A 386-nucleotide genomic window follows, 5' to 3' on the forward strand; every position below is an offset into this window, starting at 1 on the left:
CCATCACCTCCTCTCCCCATCCCATCTCTCCCCCTCCTCCCTCTCCTCAACCCTTCCTCCCCTCCCTCCCCTCTCCCATCCCCATCCCATCCCTCCTCCCTTCCCTCCCCTCCTCCTCCCCATCCCATCCTCCCCCTCCTCTCTCCCATCCCATCCTCCTCCCCCTTCTTCAAGAATGCCCCCAATGCCGGGTTCCTTCTGAAATCCTCAGAGCTGTCCTTTGTCGTGAATATCAAACACGCGGTCAAAAGAAGAAGAAGGAGAAGAAGAAGGAGAAGAAAATGATAATGAAAAAGTAGAAGGAGAATAATAATAATAAGACGAAGGAGAATAAAATGAGGATAAAGAAGTTGAAGAAGGAGAATAATAATAAGAAGAAGGAGAAG

Source organism: Penaeus vannamei, chromosome 28, assembly GCF_042767895.1.
Source record: "Penaeus vannamei isolate JL-2024 chromosome 28, ASM4276789v1, whole genome shotgun sequence".
In the NCBI taxonomy this organism is placed as follows: Eukaryota; Metazoa; Arthropoda; class Malacostraca; order Decapoda; family Penaeidae; genus Penaeus; species Penaeus vannamei.